The sequence below is a fragment of the Mytilus galloprovincialis genome, chromosome 14 (genome assembly GCF_965363235.1).
Source record: "Mytilus galloprovincialis chromosome 14, xbMytGall1.hap1.1, whole genome shotgun sequence".
NCBI classification, from domain to species: domain Eukaryota; kingdom Metazoa; phylum Mollusca; class Bivalvia; order Mytilida; family Mytilidae; genus Mytilus; species Mytilus galloprovincialis.
This window is the reverse complement of record NC_134851.1, coordinates 27,369,739-27,397,495: the sequence shown is the minus strand read 5'-3', so window position 1 is coordinate 27,397,495 and position 27,757 is coordinate 27,369,739. Positions and strand designations below refer to the sequence as shown.

Below are 27,757 nucleotides of genomic sequence, written 5' to 3'. Positions count from 1 at the left end.
AGACATACTGTTCTGACTACATCTGGAATACTTAGACTTTTGCCACAGAGTCCAATTTCATATCTGGTGTTTCATACATTTAACTAACTGATTGAACAAAACAGGAGTCAGTTAAGAATGCCATAGAATGTTTTAATTTGACAGTGTTCATCCTTTTTCTGGGGTATTTTTCTTTGACCATGTCAACTAATCCTGTGGTTTCAATATCTAATATTTAGACTGATAATACATGTAGCTTGAAATGTTAGGTATGTATCTGTTTATATCTGACTTTGTGTATTTTTTGGACAGAACAGCCAGCAGTTGCTACTTTAATACATTGTTTTCAGTCTGTATGTTCATCTTAAATAATGTTAATATAAATCCTTCAGGTAATGAAGTTGTAATTCCAGAAGATAGTTTTGCTTTCTTTTAAATTCATCAGACTGGCCAGGTGCAATTCAAATATGTGTGATACAACTTCCTCAGTTTTTTTCGTGTATAGTATCTTTTGGTGCAGTCTGATGTACTATTCCAAGTTGTTTTAGTTGCAATTTTAAGGAACTCACAGTATTATTTGAGATCAGTGTCAAACAGTTATTAACATTACCAAGTTGATGATCAGTACATGTACTTCCCTGTGCCACAAAAATTCTGACGTCTGACTCCAATTTGATATCTGTGAATCTGTAATAGATCCCTGAAATAAAAGAATACAATTAACAGATATCTATGAACATGATACATTAATAATTCTTATAATAATATGATTTGCATATATCAATAAATACTTGAACGGGATTGGTCAATTTCATTATTCCCCCTTGGTTTACACTTCAATAAATATAAAAAAGAAGATGTGGTATGAATGCCAATGAGACAACTATCCACAAAAGACCAAAATGATACAGACATTAACAACTATAGGTCACTGTACGGCCTTCAACAATGATCAAAGCCTATACTGCATAGTCAGCTATAATAGGCCCCGATAAGACAATGTAAAACAATTCAAACGAGAAAATGATACATTAATAATTCTTATAATAATATGATTTGCATATATCAATAAATACTTGAACAGGATTGGTCAATTTCATTATTCCCCCTTGGTTTACACTCCAATAAATATAAAAAAGAAGATGTGGTATGAATGCCAATGAGACAACTATCCACAAAAGACCAAAATGACACAGACATTAACAACTATAGGTCACTGTACAGCCTTCAACAATAATCAAAGCCCATACCCCATAGTCAGCTATAATAGGCCCTGATAAGACAATGTAAAACAATTCAAACGAGAAAATGATACATTAATAATTCTTATAATAATATGATTTGCATATATCAATAAATACTTGAACAGGATTGGTCAATTTCATTATTCCCCCTTGGTTTACACTCCAATAAATACAAGAGGCTGTCACAATGACAGCAAACCGGATTTATTAATATTTATTTGTGTCCTGGCAATATCACAAGAACCATTACTGATGAATGGTGAAAGTGAAAATCGTCAATATCAAATTTGACCTCCGTTTTGTCATCAGTATCAACATCTTAAAATTTGAAAAGCTTAGATTGAATGGTTCATGAGTAAATGCAACAACGTGAATGGAAACGCCATTTCACAATCTTTCAAGAACCATAACTCCTGAACGGTAAAAGTCAAAATCGTCATTATTAAACTTGACCTCTAATTTGCCATCAGTAACAACATATAACAAGAGGCTGTCACAACGACAGCAAACCGGATTTATTTACATTTATTTGTGTCCTGGCAATATCACAAGAACCATTACTGATGAATGGTGAAAGTGAAAATCATCAATATCAAATTTGACCTCCATTTTGTCATCAGTATCAACATTTTGAAATAATAATATTTGAAAAGCTTAGATTGAATGGTTCATGAGTAAATGCAACAACGTGAATGGAAACGCCATTTTACAATCTTTCAAGAACCATAACTCCTGAACAGTAAAAGTCAAAATCGTCATTATGGAACTTGACCTCTATTTTGTCATCAGTAACAACATATTCAAATTTCAAAAGCTTTGGTTGAATGGTTCATGAGAAAATGCACGGACACGACGGGAAACACCATTTTTCAATCTTTCAAGAACCATAACTCCTGAACGGTAAAAGTCAAAATCGTCATTATTGAACTTGAACCCCATTTTGTCATCAGTAACAGCATATTAAGATTTCAGAAGCTTTGGTAGAACAGTTCATGCATAAATGCACGGACACGACTGGAAACTCCATTTTTCAATCTTTCAAGAACCATAACTCCTGAACGGTAAAAGTCAAAATCGTCATTATTGAACTTGAACTCCATTTTGTCATCAGTAACAGCATATTAAGATTTCAGAAGCTTTGGTAGAACAGTTCATGCATAAATGCACGGACACGACTGGAAACTCCATTTTTCAATCTTTCAAGAACCATAACTCCTGAACGGTAAAAGACAAAATCGCCATTATTTAACTTGACCTCCATATAGTTGTCAGTAATAACATATTAAAATTTTAAAAGCTTTGGTTGAACGGTTCATGAGTTAATGCACGGACAACATTTGATTGCCGCCTTTCAAGAACCATAACTCCTGAACGGTAAAAGAAAAAATCGCCATTATTGAACTTGACCTTCGTATAGTTGTCAGTAATAACATATTAAAATTTTAAAAGCTTTGGTTGAACGGTTCATGAGTTAATGCACGGACAACATTTGATTGCCGCCCGCCCGCCCGCCCGCCCGACCGCCCGACCGCCCGACCGCCCGGCCGCCCGGCCGCCCGCCGTACATCCCCAAATCAATAACCGACATTTTTGTCACAAAAATCCGGTTAAAAATTTCAAAAGCTTTGGTTGAATGGTTCATGAGAAAATGCACGGACACGACTGGAAACACCATTTTTCAATCTTTCAAGAACCATAACTCCTGAACGGTAAAAGTCAAAATCGTCATTATTGAACTTGACCTCTATTTTGTAATCAGTAACAACATATTAAAATTTGGGAAGCTTTGGTAAAACAGTTCATGCGTAAATGCACGAACACGACTGGAAACACCATTTTTCAATCTTTCAAGAACCATAACTCCTGAACGGTAAAAGTCAAAATCGTCATTATTAAACTTGACCTCCATTTTGTCATCAGTAACAACATATTAAAATTTGGGAAGCTTAGGTAGAACAGTTCATGCATAAATGCACGGACACGACTGGAAACTCCATTTTTCAATCTTTCAAGAACCATAACTCCTGAACGGTAAAAGTCAAAATCGCCATTATTGGACTTGATCTCCATTTTGTCATCAGTAACAACATATTAAAATTTGGAAAGCTTAGGAAGAACAGTTCATGCGTAAATGCAGGGACACGACTGGAAACTCCATTTTTCAATCTTTCAAGAACCATAACTCCTGAACGGTAAAAGTCAAAATCGCCATTATTGAACTTGACCTTCATTTAGTTGTCAGTAACAACATATTAAAATTTTAAAAGCTTTGGTTGAACGGTTCATGAGTTAATGCACGGACAACATTTGATTCCCGCCCGCCCGCCCGACCGACCGACCGCCCGCCCGCCCGCCGTACATCCCCAAATCAATAACCGACATTTTTGTCACAAAAATCCGGTTAATAAAAAAGAAGATGTGGTATGATTGCCAATGAGACAACTATCCACAAAAGACCAAAATGACACAGACATTAACAACTATAGGTCACTGTACGGCCTTCAACAATGATCAAAGCCCATACCCCATAGTCAGCTATAATAGGCCCTGATAAGACAATGTAAAACAATTCAAACGAGAAAACTAACGGTCTATTTATGTAAAACAAGAGGCTGTCATAACAACAGCAAACCAAATTTATTAACATTTATTTGTATCCTGCCAATATCACAAGAACCATAACTGATGAACGGTCAAAATGAAAATTGTCAATATCAAATTTGACCTCCATTTTGTCATCAGTATCGACATATTAAAATTTGAAAAGCTTAGGTTGAATGGTTCATGAGTAAATGCACGGACACAACTGGAAAAGCCATTTTTCAATCTTTCAAGAACCATAACTCCTGAACGGTAAAATTCAAAATCGTCATTATTGAACTTGACCTCCATTTTGTCATCAGTAACAACATATTAAAATTTGAGAAGCTTTGGTTGAACAGTTCATGTGTAAATGCACGGACACAACTGGAAATGCCATTTTTCAGTCTGTCAAGAACCATAACTCCTGAACGGCAAAAGTCAAAATCGTCATTATTGAACTTGACCTCCATTTTGTCATCAGTAACAACATATTAAAATTTGAAAAGCTTTGGTTGAACAGTTCATGGGTAAATGCACGGACACGACTGGAAAAGCCATTTTTCAATCTTTCAAGAACCATAACTCCTGAACGGTAAAAGTCAAAATCGTCATAATTAAACTTGACCTCCATTTTGTCATCAGTAACAACATATTAAAATTTGGGAAGCTTTGGTTGATAAGTTCATGCGTAAATGCACAGACACGACTGGAAAAGCCATTTTTCAATCTTTCAAGAACCATAACTCCTGAACGTTAAAGTCAAAATCATCATTATTGGACTTGACCTTCATTTTGTTGTCTGTAACAACATATTAAAATTTGAAAAGCTTTGGTTGAACGGTTCATGAGTAAATGCACGGACAATATTTAGTTGCTGCCCGGCCGCCCGCCCGACCGGTTGCCCGCTGTACATCCCCAAATCAATAACCGACATTTTTGTCACAAAAATCCGGTTAAAAATGAACGAACAACAAATATGTAACACATAAACAAACGTAAAACCACTGAATTACAGGCTCCTGATTTCATGTTTCTGAAACCACTTTCATAAACTTCAGTGATCTATTCATGCGCAATACACATGCATAAAAGGATCCCAGGATTTTCATCAAATTGAGATTGAAAAACAAATAAACATAACAGTAGACTTTTTTCTATTTAATGCACATATAACAGAAAAAAAACAAGAATGTGTCCATATATAGTACACGGATGCCCCACTCGCACTATCATTTTACATGTTCACTGGACAGTGAAATTGGGGTCAATACTTTAATTTGGCATTAAAATTGGAAAGATCATATCATAGTTAATATGTGTACTAAGTTTCAAGTTGATTGGACTTCAACTTCATCAAAAACTACCTTGACCAAAAACTTTTCTTTATTCATTTATAGTTACAGAATTAATTTTTTTCCTAGTGTGCCAAATAAAAATAGATATGTGCTTTCAGTTACCCAACAATAAGTCAAATGAATGAATGGTTCATTAAAGTGCAACCTGTATATATACAAAACTAAATATCTAGTACAAAAAATTAACTATTTTTTTATATTATATTAAGTAAAGATAAAGTACTAGTAGTAAAAGTAGCAAAAAAAATATCAATTTAAAAACTTGTTTCATGGCACTGAATGAATTAGTCCCTGTTATTTCTTATCTTTACATCAAAATGATACGTATTTTTAACAAAGTTATCTAACAAATAGTCTATTAATGCGTAGTTTACTCTAGGTATATTTTTTCTGTCTACCGTCCGTCTGTTGTCATTATCGTGAAAATGCGGATTTTTGTCATATCTGGTCCGGTTCCGATCCGTAGTTTACACAAAAATGTGCAATGGCGGCCGTAGAAAAATTTACGAAAATGAGTCCGAGAATAAACATTGTTTGACAAGAGATTGTGAATGAATAAGACGCTTTTAATGCATTAAATGAATTAAACATAATCTTAAGCCAATTAGGATCACTTTTTAAAGAAGTATCAAACTTATTTTAGCTCAAAACCAAAATTCTCGCTCTCGTATTACCGGAAGAGAAAGAAAGTATTTTTTGGAGACTCGAGTTGCACAAATAAACGACCTTTTAAAAAATAAAAAAATCGTTTTAATCTTTGAAATTTCATAATACAAAACATAGATTTCGAATTGTTTTTGTAATTGAATTTTTCCATGTCGAAATTGGTGATTGCAGACACGTGGCAAGTGTCAGCTTGGGATATTCGCATCCAAACAGTTATCACCCTGAGGGCAATTAACACCTGGCTATTCAATCTCTTAATTGCCTTTAGTGTCCGACTTAAAGGGATTACAATTAAAGGTGATTTAATTTTTATGATTATAATCGATAATAGATGAAAGTTCAAAATTGAGGACAAGTAAAATAGCATCTTCAAAATAATTATAGCGTCGCGGGAATTATTATAGCATCACGGTGAAAAAATATAGCGTCGTGGTACCGCGACACTAAAACGGCCTGGGGAGAACACTGTCACCCTGCTAAGCCGAACCATTTTCTTTGTAAAAGTTATCTCCCTATTCACTGTTTTTCATCTGTGTGCATCTCCTTCGTAACAAAAAAAGATATCGACAAAATTCTTTTTACAAATAGTTCGTTACATCCTCAGTAATTTTTGGCTTATTTGGATCGGAGCGATTCGATGAAATTTTTATGGAGTTATCTCCCTTAACAAAATAAATTTGTCGGTATGTTCATTTAATTCATAAACAGTTAACCGTATAACCCTGGAATGTTTTTATTTGAGTCCCCTAGGTCCTAACTTAGAAAATGAGGTCAAGGTCAAAGGTCAAGGTCAAGTTCTCAATTGTGACTTTTGCTTGTTTTTGCATTTTCTCCGACACTTTGAAATATACATACTAAAGAACAAGTGCAAAATGTAAGCTTTATTGTGATGAAGATATGCTACATTTAGTCTTATACAATTTAATGGCATCTTATAGGAGCTGTTGCCCCTCAAATGTCTTGATATGAGGTTATTTGATTATGACTTCAACTAAGTTCATTATAAAGGCATTTGACCTTGTACAAAAGATTAGGTGACAAATGACCTTGAAAAATGACTACCGGAAGTGACCTTGAGAAAACCGGAAGTAGCCTTTTTTGCAATTTTTCATCTCAAAGTACCCAGAATCAATATATTTTGTCATATAGATACATAAACTGATTACTGGAGACTAAACATGACTTCCAACAAACCGGAAGTGGCCAATTATTTCCCCTTCTACATACAATAGTATATAAAAACTATATATTTTTGGAATCAGTGTGAAATAAGCTATCATATGAGACCGGAAGTGACATTTATTTCACCGGAAGTAGCATATTATCTCCCTTTTATCACTCAAAAACATAATTAAACCATTATTTATCTCATCAGTATGAAGAAACTATCTTCTTATCAAAATTTCTTTGGTGTGGAAAGACTTTCAATTGTTCTCTGAACAATTGGTTTTTAATTGTATTTGTTCTGATTATTATTATTTTTTTTTTTTCCGCCACATTCTAAAATTTTTGTTTCACAATATGTCGCTTAGATATTTTGTATATTGTATCGTATAGTTTATACGGCTTTAAATCTCACCCTGCTAAGACGAACAATTTTCTTTGTAAGAGTTATCTCCCTATTCACTGTTTATCATTTGTGTGCATCTCCTTCGTAACAAAAAAAGATATCTACAAAATTCTTTTTCTTAATTGTTCGTTACATCCTTAGGAATATTTGGCTAATTTGGATCAAAGCAATTTGATGAAATTTTATAGGAGTTATCTACCTTTACAAAATAAATTTGTCGGAATGTATTTTTAACTTATAAACCATTAACCGTACGGAATGTTTTTATATATATGAGTCCCCTAGGTACTAACTTAGAAATTGAGGTCAAGGTTAAAGGTCAAGGTCAAGTTCTCATTTGTGACTTTTGCTTGTTTTTGCATTTTCTCTGTCACTTTGAAAGGTACATATAAAAGAACAAGTGCAAAATGTCTGCTTTATTGTAATGAAGATATGCTACATTTAGACTTATACAATTGAATGGCATCTTATAGGAGTTGGTGCCCCTGAAATGTCTTGATATGACGTTATTTCATTATAACTTCAACTAAGTTCATTATAAAGGCATTTGACCTTGTACAAAAGGTTAAATGACAAATGACCTTGAAAAATGACTACCGGAAGTGACCTTGGGAAAACCGGAAGTAGCTTTTTTTGCAATTTTTACATATAAAAGTACTCAGAATCCATATATTTCGTCATATAGATACATAAACTGATTACTGACGACTAAAAATGACTTCCAACAAACCGGAGTGGCTAATTATCTCCCATTCTACATACAATAGTATATAGAAACTATATATTTTTGGAATCAGTGTGAAAAAAGCTCTCATATGAGACCGGAAGTGACATTCATTTCACCGGAAGTAGCATATTATCTCCCTTATATCTCTCAAAAATATAATTAAACCATTATTAATTGCATCAGTATGAAGAAACTATCTTCTTATCAAAATTTCTTTGTTGTGGAAAGACTTTCAATTGTTTTAATTTTCTTTGGTTTTTCTTCTGACATCAGACTCAGACTTCTCTTGAACTGAATTTTAATGTGTGTATTGTTATGCGTTTACTTTTCTATATTGGCTAGAGGTATAGGGGGTGGGTTGAGAAAATTAAAATAATACAAGACTAACAAAAGCCAGAGGCTCCTGACTTGGGACAGGCGCAAAAACGCCTGCATTTTTGCGCCTGTCCCAAGTCAGGAGCCTCTGGCCTTTGTTAGTCTTGTATTATTTTAATTTTAGTTTCTTGTGTACAATTTGGAAATTAGTATGGCGTTCATTATCACTGCACTAGTATATATTTGTTTAGGGGCACTCTGAACGACGCCTCCGGGTGCGGGAATTTCTCGCTACATTGAAGACCTGTTGGTGACCTTCTGCTGTTGTTTTTACTTGTTGTGGTCTCTTTGACACATATCCCATTTCCATTCTCAATTTTATTTAAAAATGTATAACTGTATAAAATTAAGATTCATACACAATTCCGGGAAATTTCATGAATGATTTGGTGAATTTACGTCATGGCAATTTAGGCAAAACACAATGTCATACGATAGAAAACTTTCAAAGGGAAGATTATTTCGTTACTTGTACACTTCAAATTCAGTTTATATCTAGTTAAAATGAAGTTTTTGAGGTAAGTGCTATTTCTTTTTAAATCCTGTTGCATTTATCGGACATTTATGGTTTTTAGAAAGTAAAGATGGTGGCATACTCCTTAGTTACAATATTCCATTGTGCTTTTGGTGGTAAATATAGTAGTCATCAATTAAATGATGTTAATTAATAATCGCTTATGATTGCCTGAAGAATTATAAGGATTAAACATATTTTTTCTAGAGGTTATTGATGTGTAAACTGGGTCTCTTACTCACAAACAGGGTTTACGCTGGCAGTTGCCATTTTCGTATTTTGAAAAAATAATAATTGTGGTGAATAAATTCCATCATTTGCAAAAGAATTTAATCTTGTTTATTTGGTTTGTTTTGAGTTTCTCAGACTTTACCTGATCAGACAATACTCTGAATTGACCTTAAGCTTGTTAAAATTTTGACAAAAAATCAATAATCAGGTGATTGCATTTAAGATGGTACCTAACACAACAGGGAGATAACTCTGTAAAGTCATCTAAATGTTTTAATTACGTTGTGTTGTAAAAGGAATATTTAGCTTCTCAATGATCAAAATTGGTGTTTGTCAAACTGCTATATAACCAGTGTAATTCTTCTGACAAAACAGTTGGTTCAAAATTTTTGAAATTTTTATATTTTTGTTAAAGGGTCAAAGTACATACTTGACAAAATTTTATGAAAATTAAACGAGCCAAATTAATTTTAGTGAAAGTGTTGGGTACCACTTTTTAAAATAGCTATAAGCAACAAAGAACTAATCGATGAAGGTGTTAATTGTATTGTTTGACAAAATGATATGATTAAATGACATATACAATGTATGTCACATGTCACATAAAGGATTTTACCACTTTGCATCGCATGTGTTTAAAGCCAACTTTTGGCTCTGATATAGATAATTGATTTGAAATGGTCTTTTTTCATTAAAGTCGTTTTGGCGATGCATGTGTTTCAAGGATAGTTTTTACGTCTCAACTTTTTCATATTTTTACGTCAACTTTTTCATATCATTGGTTTGGAATAGAAAACTGTCCGGATGAAGGAATATATTCAACAGGTTGAGATCAACAACTCAAATGCATGTTAGACCTTCAATGTATTTTTTTTTTTTACTACAAATGTAATGAGGGATCCATTTAAAGTGATACAAAATTTGTTTTGTTTTAAAAAAAATAAGAAACCTTTCCTAAAGAGCTTTACATCTATCTGCAATTAAAAGGTCAGACATGTCCAGGAATTTATTTTCTTCCTGAAGTTGTATCTCTTCTTTAAAAGTGAAAGTAAGTGGACCCCTCTTTAAGGTAAGTTGTTTCAAATATAATGGATCCCCCCTTCCCTATAAGCTAAAAAAGCAAAGAGCTTATTTTAAACCAGATGCTCTGCATGGCGCAGCTTTATATGACCGCAGAGGTTGAACCCTGAACGGTTGGGGCAAGTATGGACACAACATTCAAGCTGGATTCAGCTCTAAATTTGGATTGTGATTAAATAGTTGACACAGCATAGGTTTCTGACACAGAATGAATGTGGTCTAATAAACTTAAAATTTGTTTTTTGCCTTTGAGCAATTCACTATGCTGTTGAATATAAATCCTCTCAAAAATATGTTTGAAGAAATTTTCTTTTTATTCATGAAATCTGAAATGAGAAAAATTGACCCCCCCCCCTTCCCCCCCAATTTTTTTTTCACATCTCCCTTTCCCTTATTCCAAAACTGATCTCAATCCAAATTTCTAATGGAGTTTGCAACAATAACTACTCATTTAAATACATCATAAAATATTAAAATGTAAAAAAAGTGCTTGTTATCACTGAATGGTAAAGATTGTTTTAATTTATCAGTTGGTAGTAAAAGTGAATATACATTGTATATTGTATAAAACAATGATTTAAGTTGATTCAACTACTATTCTGGACAAAGAAAGATAACTCCAATTGAAAATTTCTTGCTATTGCGCAATATTGTGCAATTAGATATTTCTTGCTATTGCGCAATACTGTGCAATTGAAAATACTTGCTATTGCACAATACTGTGCAATTGAAGATTTCTTGCTATTGCTGAATACTGTACGTGCAATTGAAAATTTCTTGCTATTGCACAATACTTAATATAATAATTTTGGATCCTGATTTGGACCAACTAGAAAACTGGGCCCATAATAAATCAAAGCACCAAAGGGTGCTATAGGCAGTTAATCAAAAAACCCAAAGGCAAACTTGGTAAAGGTCAGATGAATAGTGTCAATTATTTATCTCAGGCATTGTTCTCAGCTATTTCTAAAGTATCAAATAATGCTTGTACAGTAATGTTTATGTTATGCAATCGTACTACTTTCAAAAGTTATTTCCAATTTATATTTATAAAGATTCAATGTTTGAGATTATACACATACAGCTGTCCTATGTTAGGGGAGAGTTTTGTGCCAGTTAAGATGTTTAAGCCACCACATTCTGTATGCACCTGTCCATAGTGAGGACCCACTAATGCAGGGCTTTCCCATGAAATTGAAGTAGAAGGCTCAATTAAAATTATAGGCGGCTGTAACATGCGTTCAGCGAAGCCAGACGCGGCCCATCAAGCTATAAGCTTGGTGCCTTACGGCAGGGGGTCTGGGGTCCCTCAAGGCCACCAGAAGCTCTGGCATAAATAGAGCATGAAATCCTGCATTCTCGCAATCTCCTGGCACCTAATTTCATCTTTCATTTTTTATGTATGAAATTTAAGAAAGAAATAAAAATCTCAAAGAAACTTCATTTTTTTTATGTTATAGTTTTTTATTTTTATTACCTTATGCTTAAAATTCATTTACTTTTAAAGGAGTTTTATTTATATAATAATCCGGTTTGTTATAAATCTTGATCGATTTATTTTGCATAACTACATGAATTTGTAAACAAATGACCCCCCTCTTCTCTCTAGAGACTGTTACGTGTATTTAAATCATACAATTATTTCTCAAGCATTGACAGAAAATTGATATATCCTCTGATTTTTTATTTTTTTTTGTAAACTGTTCAATAAGTCTGATACATAAATCATTTGGAAATGTTATTTATTTGAGGTCGAGTCGACAATATTCTACTTTCGTTTTTGACCTTGATTCTCTGAACACCACGTGGACTTTGAAAAATGAACTTCAAAAGATACTGTTTTCCAGATTCTGAACAATCTACTACACTTTCTTTAATTTGACTGATATTATTCCATAACATAAGATTGTCATCCTATCTGATTGTCTTCACGTTTTAAAAGCCAAAAAAAAAGCCAACGAGTTAATGGCCATCGGAACGTCTCTATTGTTATCGTTTAATGACTACCGGAACCTCTCTCTTGTTATCTTTGAAAAGAAACGATGCATTCTGACTTTAAATAGACAACCAATCAGTGACCTGAATTCATGTGAACTATATTTAGCCCACGGAAAACACTGACTTTTCACCCTTGTTTATCGTGACCGCGACTTTGCGACAATACGTCTCTCGGCTGCCTGTAAACATTTGAAAAAAGATATTTTTTATCTTTTTGAATTATATTTTTGTCAGTGAAGTAGCCGGCACTTGAAGCCACCGAAAGCCCTAATCATCAGAATCCTCTCAATTTAAAAGGTACGTAAATTTCGTCTTCTATGTAATTTGAAATTGCCGCCAACTTATTACTAGACTACAGTACTGACGTATGTAATACGTATCGATGACAAACAATATTCCTACGACTTTTGCCATTTGGGAAATGTAAACGACTCATCTTTATAGATTTTCGGCGACCAAATATTTCATACAATTGTTCTTTGGCATCTTAGCCAACAGCACAGGGGATAATAAACTATAGAAGGATTTCTATCGAGCACTACTTCCTATGTGCATCTTCAAAACTTTTGGGAAAATCGACGACCATTTAACGTTTTTATGATAATATTTTTTATATTCCAGAATAAAAAGTATGACAAAAGTGTCCAATTAGTTATAAATAACATGATAGCCAGCCAGATAATAAAAGTGGCACATATTTCAGCATTTATTGGGTAGAACATAAATCTAGGGTGTTCGCATAAAGCAGCTTAACTGCTTAAAAATCTAAGTACATGTTTAGATTCAGCATATCAAAGAAGCCCAAGAATTCAATTTTTGTTAAAATCAAACAAAGTTTAATTTTGGACCCTGATTTGGACCAACTTGAAAACAGGGCCAATAATAAAAAATCTAAGTACATTTTTAGATTCAGCATATCAAGGTGTAATACCACCATTGATTTTCCCCTATTAGTCTTTGTTAAATTTGCACTTTTCAAAAAAATGTGCAGAATTTATCTTTGTTTCAAATAAAGAAATACTTGGCATGAGTAAAGTTTTATCCTGTCCAGTACTATAGAAAAAAATTCACATAACATTTAATTACATATAAGAAAATAACCATCATTGGAAGTTAATCAATCAAATGTCTCCCCTTATTTTATCTGTGTACAAGGTTTAGTCACCATGTAACCTCAAGATTACAAAATTTTCTATAGAAATCCAAAATAAAAAATAATGGTGTTTTGAAATACCCAAGACATATGTTTATGACACAGAAATGTTTTTACTGTAATAAAATGTAGGATTAATTACCTACAACTGTCAAATTCAAGGGAATATTTTTTTAGACCTACTTTCGTATACAACCGGATGTGACGTACCATGATTTGGTGGTATTACACCTAGAACCCCAAGGATTCAATTTTTGTTAAAATCAAACTAAGTTTAATTTTTGACCCTTTGGACCTTAATGTAGACCAATTTGAACACGGGACCAAAAATTAAGAATCTACATACACAGTAACATTTTTTGTAGATTCGGCATATCAAAGAACCCCAATTATTCAATTTTTGATGAAATCAAACAAAGTTTAATTTTGGACCCTTTGGACCCCTTATTCCTGAACTGTTGGGACCAAAACTCAATCCCAACCTTCCTTTCATGGTCATAAACCTTGTGTTTAAATTTCCTAAATTTCTATTAACTTATACTAAAGTTATGGTACGAAAACCAAGAAAAATGCTTATTTGGGCCCCTTTTTGGCCCCTAATTCCTAAACTGTTGGGATCTCAACTCCCAAAATCAATCCCAACCTTCCTTTTGTGTTGATAAACCGTGTGTTTAAATTTCAATGATTTCTATTTACTTATACTTAAGTTATTGTGCAAAAACCAAGAATAATGCTTATTTGGGCCCCTTTTTTTTACCCTAATTCCTTACAATTGGAACCAAAACACCCAAAATCAATCCCAACCTTCCTTTTGTGGTCATAAACTTTGTGTCAAAATATCATTGATTTCTATTCACTTAAACTAAAGTTATAGTGCGAAAACCTAGAAAATGCTTATTTGGGCCCTTTTTGGCCCCTAATTCCTAAACTGATGGGACCAAAACTTTCAAAATCAATCCCACCTTCCTTTTATGGTCATAAACCTTGTGTTTGAATTTCAAAGATTTCTATTTACTTAAACTAAAGTTTTAGTGCGAAAACCAAAAGTATTCGGACGACGACAACGACGCTGACCCCAACGTGATACCAATAAACGACCAAAAAATTTTCAATTTTTGCCATCGTATAAAAAGTAGTGTTTAGTGTTTCTTCATTACAATTTACAATGTAAACTAAAAGATGAGTTTGAGAATAATCATAGACAACAATAGGGCAAACTCCTTTTTGTTGGGGGAGGGGGGGAAGATAGAAAGAAGGGAAATTTCAAACAAACAGTATATTTATGATACTTGGCGAATAAAATAATAAAGTGGCGAAAAATATATTGTTCTGGCGAAAGAGGTGGCAAAATTAATGATTGACCCAGGGGAAACCCTGCTCACAAACTTGACATATATATACAAATCTGAATATTTAGTTTGTGAGTTAATCGCCCCAGTTTACACAGCCATTACAGCAATAACCTCTAGAAAAATGTGTTTAATCCTATAATGTTCATGATGTTTGCAAGTATTGAAGGTATATAAAACTCTATGTTTTAAATTTCTCAAATAAACCAATATTAAGGTATTATCTTAGGCTACATGAACATGCTAATTGTCATCATATTCATGATATTGGATGGCTGTGAGACTTACTGTATCTATCCTAAATTTCTAATCAACAATAATTTTATAAAAATTTAAATTATATAAAATTATATTAAAATTGGATCGTGATTAAATATTTGACACATCAAAAGTTCCTGACTTAAAGAATTTGATCAAAGAACTTAATATATGACATGTATGACATTACATTACCTTCTGTATTACCCAATATTCTAAATCTAAATACACATGGTTAGATTCAGCATATATCAGAAACCCCAAGAATTAAATTTTTGATAAAATCAAACAAAGCTTAATTTGAACATAAATTTGGACCAATTTGATACAAAGGCTCAAAATCAAAATCTAAATATAGCCAATATGATTAATTTTTATTGAAATCGAACGAAATTTAATTGGTCTCTGAAATTTAAGAAAATTTGAAAACTGGACACAAACACTAAAATATGGATACAAATTTCATTTTTTCTTCTTATTAAAATCAAACAAAGTTTAATTTTGGACCCTTTGGATCTAAATGTGAACTAATCTAAAGGCAATTATTATTAATTTCTTTGTCGTCATTGCTTGTGGAGAGTTGTCTCATTGGCAATCATACCACATCTTCTTTTTTTTATAATATTGGACTTTTTGGACTTTAATATGGATTAATTTAAATTGGTTCAAAAATAAAAAATCTTAATGCAGTTAGTATAAGCATATCGTAGTACCAGAATAATTAGTTTGTGGTGTAATCACACAGATTAATTTGGGATCCTTTGGACCTCAACATGCTCAATGTGGACCAATTTAAAAGTAAGGCCAAATTTTCAAAATTCAAATACATTACAGGAATCCAAATGGTCACCTCATGTACATTAGTTTTCAAAGAGGATCATCTATGGACCATTTCACAAGTGTTGTCCTGATTGGCTCAGAAATTCAGAGGATAAAGTTTTAAAGATTTTTTTTATCATGAATTACTTGTACTTCAATATATATGTACTTCTTATTGGCTATTCAGTTTGAGAGGAGAAGATTGAAAGATGTAATTTGAAGAACAGCAGATGTAAAAATGCCAGCTGCTACTCATCCAACAAGAGCTCACAAAGCAGTTGAAGTTATTATCCATCATTGTCCATAATTACCTTATCACTGGTTTGAGATGCATAAACATATTTTCTTTTCCTAGTATTGTAATGACTCTCTGGATCAAATTGATTTTCCTGCAAAAATTATGAAATTTTAACAAGAAGGCATGCAATGTCATATTACAAATACCAATTATCCCCCTTGTAGTTCCAATTTTCTGCTTACAGGCAGTACATGTACATTGTGTAGGTGTTTGATAGATCTGAAAAGTGCTCAGATATTACAAGTTATCACTGTGAAGCTCATACATAAAATAGTCAGTATAAGAAGTAGTTTCAGAGAAACATGTGACTGAAATTGAGTCACTGAATTTTTTAGGACCAACTGGCCAAGGACAAATGGAGTGACACAATATAGCTCCTACTTTTAGAGTTAACACAGTTCTATTTACAGATCATTACATAAAAAAAAATTTAAAAATCATTTGAAGTCCTTTTCATGCTTTTCGGGCAGATCATTACATATTATTTTTTTTTCAATTTCATTTTAAGTCCTTTTCGGCCAAGTTTTCATTTATGCCAATCAAGGTTACTTTTTTTTTTTAATTTTTGATCATTTCCAGATCATTGACAAATTAAAACATGAATATTTAATCAAAGCATGCAAAGTATTAACAAGAATGTGTCCATAGTACACGGATGTCCCACTCGCATTATCATTTTCTATGTTCAGTAGACCATGAAATTGGGGTCAAAACTCTAATTTGGCAATTAAATTAGAAAGATCATATCATAGGGAACATGTGTACTAAGTTTGAAGTTGATTGGACTTCAACTTCATCAAAAACTACCTTGACCAAAAACTTTAACCTGAACGAACAGACAGACAGACGGAAGGATGGACGGTCGGAAGGACAGACGCACAGACCAGAAAACATTATGCCCCTCTACTATCGTAGGTAGTAGACCATAAAAATGTAAGAACTTTACATTTTTGATATATTAGATTTTTTTCATGACTTACATGTACTGGACTAGACAATCATAATGAACTACATGTACATGTATAAAGTATACATTACATGTACATGTTTATAGCTACATGAACTAAGAACATTTTTTTTAAAAGTTTTGTTTGTACATGTACATACATCTATTAATGGCTCCGGTGGTACTTGTACAATGTAGCTGAGCTGGTTAATTCTCTTCCTCAGTCATACATGTAGCATTCTTTTGACTGCATCTCTTGTATATGTTGTAGCAGACTATACATAATCCTGTGCAAATTGAAGAAAAAAATCATATGTCATAAGCTGTCCATGTTACGCAAACATTTGAAAATCATAATAAACAATGATAAACTGCAGCTAATATTTTCCACCTGAAGTAGAAATTAAAAAAAAATATATCTATCATGTTCAGTTCATCAAAAAATGTTTTACCCATGTGCATATATACTACATACATGAACATGTATGTCTATGTGTATACATGTATATTGTCATGATTGTGTTCAATACTATAAAATTGTGATAGGAGTAAATCGGTAAAAAGATTGTGAACAGCTGGATTCATATTTATGATTAAAACAACATTAATAATAGTTTTTTTTTCACTATTATATTATGAAGAAAAAGCTACATTTGTAGTACAATTATTTATGGATCTCAGAAAGGCTGATCCTGAAGTCCCTTTCTTACAAGTGCAGTGTTATCCCCAGAAGATAGCATCCCATTTGGCGTAAAAAAAAATTAACTGTGTCATTTGTCGCGTCTCAGCGATGCTCTATTTCCATTGATTTCCTTTATGTTATACATGTATATGTTTATATTGTTCAATTCATTACTGAGAATACAATTAGACTAATCACTAATACCATGAATACAGTTGCTTCAGTTTGTTTTATTTATTCATTTATAGTTACAGAATTATTTTTTGCCTCTTGTGCCAAATAAAAATATATATATGTGGTTTCAGTTACTATAAGTCATGAACATGATGAAAGTAAAATGAATGAATGATTTATCATAGTGCAACTTGTATATATATACAATGATAAACATATAAATATCTAGTACAAAAAAGAAACCTTTTTTTTTTATATCAAAAGAGTAAAGAAAGTGTTATAAATAGCAAAAAAATCTCAATTTAAAAACTTTTTTCTTCATCATGTCTATGAAATTCATTGTTTCAAGGTACCCAATTGGGCCAATGATTTAGTTCCAGTTGTTTCTAATCTTTACATCAAAATGATATATATATTTTTGACAAAGTTTTCAGAAAAATAGTCTTTTTATGCGTAGTTCTCTATCGTGAAAATGCGGATTTTTGTCATATCTGGTCCGGTTCCGAACCGTAGTGTGCAATGGCAGCCAAATTTTTTTTTAACAAAAATGAGTCCAACAATAAACAAGAGATTGGGAATGAATGACGCTTTTAATGGATTAAATGGATTAAACGTAAACTAAAGCCAATTATGATCACTTTATGAAGAAGCATAAAATGTATTAAGCTCAAAATCAAATTGTTCGCTCTCAATAGAAAAGTAGTACCGGAAGAGACAGAAAGTATATTTTGGAAAGTTGTAAAAATAAACCAACAAACCTTTTTTTAAGAGAAAAATGGTTTCAATCTAAGATTTTCGTAATACAAAACGTAGATTTCAATAAATGCGACGAAAATATTCATGGGACTGACGGAAGGACAGACAGAGGTAAAACAGTATACCCCCCCTTTTTTAAAGCGGGGGTATAATAAGGAATGGGTTGTCCAGAAATTTTTCAGTATTTACGCAAGAAGAGTTAATTAAGGAAGAGGTTGTCTAGAGATATTCACTTAATTTTATTCACATTTTTTGGGGGTTGATGTAAATATTTTTTTCTCTCATATAAACTAAATGTGTATTTTTAATTATGTATAAGAGGTAATGGATATTTTTTATACATTTTTTAACCAGTTGAACATTTTGCAGGATTGTTGGTTTAAAGGGAAACTTCGCAAAAAAATCAAAAATTGATATTATGTCCATTCTGTATAAAAATGCTCAAATTTATAGATATTAAAGTTTTATTCCGCTAGATAAGAGATCACCATTGATTTTAAATTTTGAGTATCAATTGTCTGCATTCCGCTATTTTGTCATCTTCTCCGATAAAAAAATCATGATATGTCTATAAACCACAAAGATTTGAAGAAAGTAGAAATCTATTTACATATTTTTTCCAAGGGTTTATTTGGAAAAATGTAATATATACTCGTTGTCAATAGTAAAGGACAGATTGGAACATACCAGATATTGATTTAAAAAATGTACGCACTTGTTGTCGATTCGTTTATACGCCTGGATAGAAAGTTACGGAACTATAGCGTAATTTAAAATATATACATGTATACATTGAACATAAGAAAGGAACATACATTTTGTGTAAATTTGGGTAAAAGTTTTGTAAATAGACTAGTCAACGTATGCCAACGGTATGTAATCAACGAATTCGATAGACTTTTGTATACCAAAAGAAGAAGAAGAAGAAGAGAACCAATTTGATTTAAATACAGGTCGATATATAACTTGCTTTGGTTCATCAAAGTTATGAACATAGTAAAATCACAGATTTATATATCAAATAGATTGTTCTCGAATAAAGGAAGAAATTCGTCATCATCACAATTGTTCCGACATTCATGTAATATATATATGCAACTGGAGGTACACTGATAATCCCCAAGGGATGTGAATATTTTCTAGGAAAACTATTAAGTATTACGTACAGTTTCAAATCAATTTCGGGATTTATTTTCTTTCTTGATATTCAATGACAGCAACTTAAAGAATAAACTGCTTGTCCGCTTTAGGGGTATTCTTGCCAGTTGAACAGACTTATAATTACATTCAAAAATAGGGAAAGATGACATTAAATTCGTTGTCTGTTGTTTTTAAGTAAAAGTTAATTGAATCATCAAAGTTAATATCCTTTGGTCTTGAATGTATGTTAACTAATTAATGTGTTTTTATAGGCTAGCTCAAATCCTCATCCAAATAATATAATCTATATGTAATAATCCCTTCCTTCCACACAGAGATTTAATGCCAAGCAGTAGACATATAGGTACTAATTAAGTAATTAAATGAACAATAGATAACAATAATTAATCATAAATGTGAAAAGATGTGAAAACAAAAGTATTCGTACATATTATATTCCGCTTCGGTAGAGTTATCTTCAGATAGTTTCAGATATTAATTAATACATGGCTTTCAAAAGTCTAACTCGTACATTTTTTTGCCTAATTAAGACAATCAAAATGCTTTGGTTAAGCTATTTCTAATTTCTAAATTCCCCTTTTTTATGAGACATAAATCAAGGACAAGCGGTGTATATCATTTCATTCTGACACATGAATTAGGTTTCCACGGCGATCTATTTTTATTCGTCACCAACTTGAGTATGTACTTTAAATGTGTGTATTAAATGCTCCCTTGTTTTATAATCCACTGATCCGAAAAGACAGTCACACCTGGCAAGGTGTGCCCTAGAGGCGTGGTTAAATACTGAAGTGCAAATAACAATTTACCTTTCAACAAGCCATCTACGAGTATTGCCACAGAACCGTGAATACACACACAGTCATAGCAGAGGTAGTAAAAGGTCAATCAATAAGAGTACACCAACATATTGTCTTAACAGATTATTGTACGTTAATTTATTCACTTAATTAGTCCGAAAATGCATTAATTAAAAATAAATTTATAACTTTTTGTGTTGTCTACAAAAATAATTCAAATATATACGTTTTACATAGAAAATTTATCTCATTAATGTGTACAATTGCACGTGTGTGTTTTATCTTCTTATTATCAGATGGTTATTAGATAAAGCATAAGTCATTGGTGAGCTTACAATTACGTTAAAATATGATTAAAAGCCAAGACTTTTAATGATTGTATTTTAAATCCCAGCATGCAAAAACCAGGCGAAAACGTCACGACCTACAGGAAGTAGTTAATATTTTTTCATTAATTATTGCAGGGCTTCGTTGTTTCTTATGAAGTTTTTGAAGTAACTATGTTATTAATTACCTGAAAAGAAAAATTATCAAAACGTCAGTCATAGAATGTTGGGAAAACTTTAGATAATAAACTTTTGCATTCTAGCTGCTTGATGCGTTTTAATGCATGCTAAAATCTAGTCCAAATAATTGTAACCGGAGCTAGTTATCCTGTCTTGTTTTTCATGTAACTTCTGAATTATTTATTTGTAAATGTTGATGTCTTGTTTTAGTACGGTATGATTGTTCAATGAGATCAACCTAAATGATAAATTGGAATATTCAAACCACCAAAAACCAAAAAGGAACAACCAGAATTATTGACAATGACTAAAACAACCAAAATAATATGAACGGTGTCATGTTAATGACTAAACCTTTAAAACAGGGTATATCTAAGCTCTAGGTTCTGTTGTAGTTCGATCCTGAGTCTTTGACTCCTCTTGGTAGCTTATTTAAATAAAGACAATCAAGTTCACATAGTTTAATGATGTTATAACTACAAATCTACATGTCAGGATTTAATATAAATATACATCAAATCAACACTTCTATAAATTACAGTATAGTGAAAATTGGGCAAAGTTATCTCCCCTTTTCTAAAATAATATTGAAAAACCTTAATTTCCTACTTACTTAACACTTCTTATCTAAACTTGTTTTATAAAATAAACGGACTACTTAATTAAATGTGGGAAGGGAAAAACCAGACGTGGAAGCTTAACAGTTTTTAAAGTTTTGCCAAAGTTTTGTAATACAACAAGCCAAACATTGTAAGTCGTAACCAACGCATCAGCCAAGTTGCTAATAGTCGAAGACTAACGCTGGCTAGTAGAAAACAGTCCTAAATTAATAGGCACCTACCTTAAGAGTCTGTTACAGACAAGTGGCTCTTGCATAAAAAAGCAATGATATTAAGAATATGTGGGCCTTATATACTAGTTAAGTTCTAATTATAGAAACTATATCTAAATTTACAAACCCAATAAGAAATATCAACACATAAGTTAAACCAATGAAATTTACTTTTAAAAACTTGTTATGCCTCGATTTAGAAAAACGTACAGAGAAAGATCTCCGAACGCACCCAATTGAAAAATATAGAGAAATAATAATATTCGGAACTCCTCTAAATAAAAGCATGGCTAAATTCAAGGAAAATATAACAGTTTGGGATTTAAAAGTTACTTAATGACAAAATTATAAGGTAACATCAATATTTAAAGTTCAAGGAACGTTTCCTAAGTGTAAATACTATATTTTTCAATTAACCAGGTCGAAAGTCCCATGACATTGCACAATTTACGTTTTGAAACAAGGCTCCACGGCCACATAATTATGACGTCTGGCAAGGCTATTTTATTTTTTTTCTGGGACGACATCCTAAAATTAGGTGTCAAAGTTCCCCCCAAAATTTGCTCTCAAACTCCAGATGTAAAAAATGGCTTCGGCGTTATGACGTCGTAGGAAGGCGTCCCAGAAAAAAATTAAAATAGCCTTGCCAGACGTCATAATTATTTGGACTAGTTATCCAACCCCCATAGTCATGATAGTAGATCATGAATTTATACATTTTTAGAATTATTTATATTTATTTTATCAAATATTATAGGATGCCGAATTGACTTTAAATAGGTGCTGATTTGACTAGTTCCGATTTAACAAGGTGCCGATTTGACCAGGTGCCGATTTGACTTGAAGTTGTACCCATTATAAATTGCCTTCCGACAGAATTTCGGCTGTAAAATCTCGTCTCTGTCCACATTTCAGTCCTAACCTTTTGAAATGTGATGTAACATCCCCCTGGCAATCAAACAACTTTACTAAATGTGTGCCATGAAGATGTAAACATAAGACATAAATTGATAATGTTACAGCATCCATGTTGTATACAGCGCCATCTATAAATAGTTCTAAAGGGAGATAAGGTAAACTTCTTCTTCTTCCAAATTTTCACATCCTTTGTAGGACAACCACACCGTTACGGCGTGTAGAACAAAACCCACCACCATGAATGTAGGAATATAATATGTACACTATATATTGAATAATGATATCCTCCACTAATATATACAGGATCACTTTCTAGTTGCACAGAACGGGCAGATTTAATACTGCTGTTCCTCAATCCCAATCTTAACCAGCGCATACCAAATTTAAAGCACAGAGAACTTGAGAAAATACGTCGAGGAAAACGCACCAGAGAGGAAAACTGCACATTGGGACAATTCGTGCCAACAGGCCATAAGATTGAGGATTGAGGACGTATAGAAGAGGGACGAAAGATACCAAAGGGACAGTCAAACTCATAAATCTAAAACAAACTGACAACGCCATGGCTAAAAATGAAAAATACTAACAGACAAACAAAAGTATACATGACACAACATAGAAAACCAAGGATTTGTATAGTGAGAAGGATTGGAATCTCGCGAGCAGTTTGCATTGGCTGTATATAAAAAGCTGCGTATACGAGATTTTGACGAGATTAACCGTGATGCATCTCGTTTGTCGTTTTATGTCATCCATTAACAGTTAAATTCGTGTCGCATCAAGATTAAAGTCAGCCTATTGTAAGTATAATATATATATTTGCATGATAATGATACTTTTATATGGAATATTATGTCAGTTCAGATTAAGAAATCAATTAACATCGTTACAATACGCATTATTTACAGCTAAATTGACTATGCATATTCTCTCCTGGTCATCGCCATAATCCCGCCCAAAAAGGCTGTCCAAACCCCATCTTTGAGTTCAATCTCCTCCTTCAAAATGAGGAATTATGTGAAAAAACTTTAATAATATGAAATAAATGTGTTTGATACGTGAACAGTTCAAATGATATGGTGAAAAGTGCTTTGGTTGTTGCTATTTTGATGAATGTTTCAGGCCCACCTGTCCAAAATGGTTCCTCGTCAGTGCAAAGTAGGATGGGCTTAGATAAAATCAATAAAGTATTTCATTTAGTCGATTTCAGCTATGAAACGTAATTATTTCATTTAATTATAGTTTGTTTGGTGTTCTTTAAAAAAAAAAGGCATGTAAATTGATAACGTGTGCTATTATCATCGTTTTAAAATACCACTACGGTCACCAGATGCATCCAAATGTCGTCATTATGGGCGGGATCAAATTAACATAAATTAACTTCCTTGATCTCGAATTTTCTGAGAAAACGTGATGGAAATGTTTACATCTATACTTGCTTCTGTGTTTAATTGGATGTTAACAACAAAGGTATTGTATTTCTCAACAGAATTTTGTCTTTTAAAATGGCCTATTGTGCATACATGCATGTTCCCTAGAGGTCGGAGAGAAGCACTTGTAAGCAGTCATATAATTACCCTTTTTCATATTGCCTCTTTTAAAGTGACTTTTTGTGTTTACGATAACTATGGTGAAAATTGAATGTCCGTAAAAGAACTCTGAAATCAGAGACAGCTCCCAGTGGCGAATCCAGCCATTTGAAAAAGGGGGTTCCTAACCCAGGACAAGGGGGAAAAGGGGGGGGGGGTTCCAACTATATGTCCCCATTCAAATGCATTGATCGTCCCAAAAAATGGGGGAATCCAATCCCCGGAACCCTCTCCCTGGACCCAACACTGGCTCCTGTTCATGTTTTGTCTGTTGTTATTTACATTTTATATGACATTTTATACAAATCCTTGCTCTAACTCGAAATAAAATTATTCAAGAACATGTATATATTATATAATCAGAAAGAGACTACAACAAGGTATAATCCAGTGTCGAAATGATAAATGAAAGGTGCACATGTTTGTGCTGAAGCGCAGCTGGCATTTGAACACCTCCCTTTATTCCTTCATCTGTTCATTGAATAATCATTGATAATTGGAAAATGCCTCTATACCTATATTGAATAATTGGTAAATGCACGATCATCCGAACATCACAATCTACTATTTTCTACCAGTACAAGCTAGTGCTACGACTTAAACCTAGTCTAAAATATTCATCTTAAAAAAATCCAACGAGCCAAGGATTTGTCTCGCTATACAAATCCTTGGACGCGCCAAATAAATTAAGAATTTAAGAGACATAGAAAAACTGCTTTTATGGCTTGTTAGTCTGGCAAACATTTGTTAAGTCTGAAATTCATTATGGTGAAAAACTATACAAAATCACAAGCTGATGTAACAGAAAGGACAGTCTGCAAATTTTAAGTTTGTCTCAAGTTGCTGTTCAATTGTTATGTTTTGATTTACATGTTCAGTATGTACATGTTTTTGTATATATGTTAAGAGTTTGCATGTATGTATGTAAATAGATCCATCTGTTTACAAGTTTATAATTATAACTTTAATTGTCTGAATAAATTTAGAAACTACTTCGGGATAACCAAATGTGTAAATATATATATATTATATCAAACTTTCTGTAATGGTCATTTTTCTTATAAAAAGATTACTGTACAACTGTTGAAAAGATTGCATATGGTGTGATTTCTGTGAAAATATATAACTTGTACAAAAAAATAATATCAGGGCTCACTATTCAAAATGTTTACACGCGTGCTTTTATCCAATAATTTGACCCATGGTCAGTAGATTTCAAATGCAGTTAATAAACAGTCAAACATGTACATGTATTAAGGAAATCATGAATTATTATTTGTAATGCACACTAGCAAATCACAAGATATTGTCTTTTCTCAGTGAAAAAGGGGGAGGATCAACAAAACTTTTGAAAACAATATTGCTGCACCTTTTCAACTATTAAGCTAGTTAGCTAGCACTCGTTGCTGCTAATATAAAAGATTTAAATGAAGGTTGATAAGCCACAAGGGAGAAGCGTTTTTCTTTCTTTGCGATAAAACTTTCAAGAATTTGATTTTTGCTCTCTCAATAATACAAAAATGTACGTATGTATCTTAACCAAATAATAACACAGCCTGAGTAATTTTTTTGTCTTTTTTCAGTTCCAGACATATCATTACTTTTTAACCTGAGATGGCAAACTAGAGGTTTTAAAAAGTCCTGAATAACTGGTGAGCATTTTGTTTTATTTGGCAAGCTCTAAATTGTTTATTTATGGTATTCATGGTATTTATGCAAATCAAATTACAGTCGGTATGTTAAAAATATACTGATATGAAAACTGTTCCTATGGTCTTGGCATTAAATGAAAATGCTTGGTTACTGATCTTTTGGACTCCATATTTCAAGTTAAACCTTGCGGCAACTGTTCTTCATGTAACACTGCAAACTATAATTAGCATTATTTTGATGTGTCGTTAGTTAATGACGCCATATTACGTGTGATGCCACAATGTTTCCTTTAATCCTCATGCCGATATCTCACTGATAAAAGATTTTCACTGAAATACATGTAAAAAACATTTTTTCTCAAATAGAATTATGTGAAAGAACAAGTTTTGAAAATTTGCACTTCATTGCACTCTAATTATATGATTCAAATGACTTTTACAGTAGTTTATAGTGGTTTCTACAGTATAAAATACAAGGTGTCCACTGGCTAGAATAATTAAGTATTTTGGTGTTTTTTCTCTGTCAAAATGCACTTTTAGGCACCAGAAAATTTTATTGAATGCTTTAACAGGGTCTGTGTGTTGTAATTTAAGGTTACATTCAGATGTTTTGTCCTTCTTTTGACTAGTGAAGGTATACTGGAAGAAATTAATTATGCATACACTTTGTATTCAAAATAAATAAATATAGCGATAAAAGTGTCATTGCCTTATAGTGCTGAAACAACTTTATTTTTTTCTTCAGAAATGGACAAAAATACACAGATTTAATCAGAATGTCATACCAGAAGATCACATAAAAATATTTGGAAAAATCAGAACTATGGATTGCAATATGGGACAACATACCTAATGCGCCTCGAAATGAGGAACTCAAAAGTCATGTGTAAAGAAAAAATCTCTGTGTAGTGATATTGAACATGTTTCTATTTTTAACAAATGACTGAACTTAATTATTTGTGGTGATTAGGAAAGTAGAGGAACATAGAATAAATGTGTAAAAACTATGGAGCTATTGAATGTGTTCAAAGTATTAAATTTTCAAAGAACTTATTGAGTTATAAAGGGGATATTTTACCACAAGGAGTCGCATAACAAAAGGTTGTTCGGGGTTTGCTAATTGACGGAAAAAGTAATCTCACTTCTAACCCCGAAAATTTAACCACATATGTGAAAATGTCACAGCTTCGAAACGAGCTATCATACATATCCAAGTTTACGATATGGACTGAGCTACAGGAAAAAACGTTACCATTACCCCCTATGTAAAAATAATTAAAGATATTGAGCCATGTGCTAGGTTCAAGTACCACAATTGTTCTTATTTATTATCTTATATTGACAGAATATTGATGGTATGGTTGTCGTGGATACAAATAAATTCATTTTGTCTCATTTGTTGAAGACCTTATATTGTTCCTGTTTAATGTAGGCCGTATGAGATAAGTTTTGTAGTTGGATTGCAGCTAAATTTTCTTTCAGTTACTTTGGTTGTTGGGTTGCTGTCTTTAATATTGACATGTTTAGACCTCACATCTCCTT

At 32.5% G+C, this 27,757-nt stretch overlaps 2 long non-coding RNA genes across 3 annotated transcripts; one reads left to right on the top strand and one right to left on the bottom strand.

The window, feature by feature from the left end:
- Positions 1–271: 271 nt before the first annotated feature.
- LOC143058320 (uncharacterized) lies at positions 272–23,106 on the bottom strand. 2 transcript variants are annotated; one of them, XR_012973002.1, is made up of 4 exons: positions 22,979–23,106; positions 17,307–17,432; positions 16,213–16,290; positions 272–679 (listed from the first exon to the last, which is right to left on the bottom strand). It is a non-coding gene; the product is annotated as an uncharacterized LOC143058320 (long non-coding RNA). The 2 variants fall into 2 exon arrangements; XR_012973003.1 differs by having other exon boundaries at positions 297–679; positions 22,909–23,106.
- A 496-nt stretch (positions 23,107–23,602) lies between these two features.
- On the top strand, positions 23,603–27,530 carry LOC143059742 (uncharacterized). The gene is made up of 3 exons (XR_012973588.1): positions 23,603–24,444; positions 26,147–26,215; positions 26,961–27,530. It is a non-coding gene; the product is annotated as an uncharacterized LOC143059742 (long non-coding RNA).
- Positions 27,531–27,757: the final 227 nt, after the last annotated feature.